We start from the raw sequence: 420 nt of genomic DNA on the forward strand, positions 1-420 counted from the left end.
TGAATGTGTTGGTGTGCCTGTTTTGCCAATTTTTAAATATAGGGTTAGGTAGGACAGGTAGCATACTTTCTGGTGCGAATGTTAGTGGATAAGTAGGTAGGGCCGGGCAGGTTGTCACAGTCTCCGCTCGGGTAGGCGCGTTTTCGCGTGGCAATCTGTTTCAGAGAATAAAATTTGAAGAATCGCGGGCAAAGCTGGAACAAGCGAAGCGCGCCATTTCTTTCTGGCTTTGCTCATCGATTTTTCGAATTTCGCGGTCGAGGTCGCGATTCGGTCTCGAAACGAACGTTGCGCTCGAGATTCCGTACTTAGCTTCCGTGATTTTTTTCTTTTATTTTTTATTTTTTTTTTCGCGAATAGGGAATCTCGAGCCTAGATTTAAGTTTCAGCGGGCATCGCGCCCGAAGGAGGAAGACCGAA

Source organism: Apis dorsata, unplaced genomic scaffold, assembly GCF_000469605.1.
Source record: "Apis dorsata unplaced genomic scaffold, Apis dorsata 1.3 scaffold_206, whole genome shotgun sequence".
NCBI lineage: Eukaryota > Metazoa > Arthropoda > Insecta > Hymenoptera > Apidae > Apis > Apis dorsata.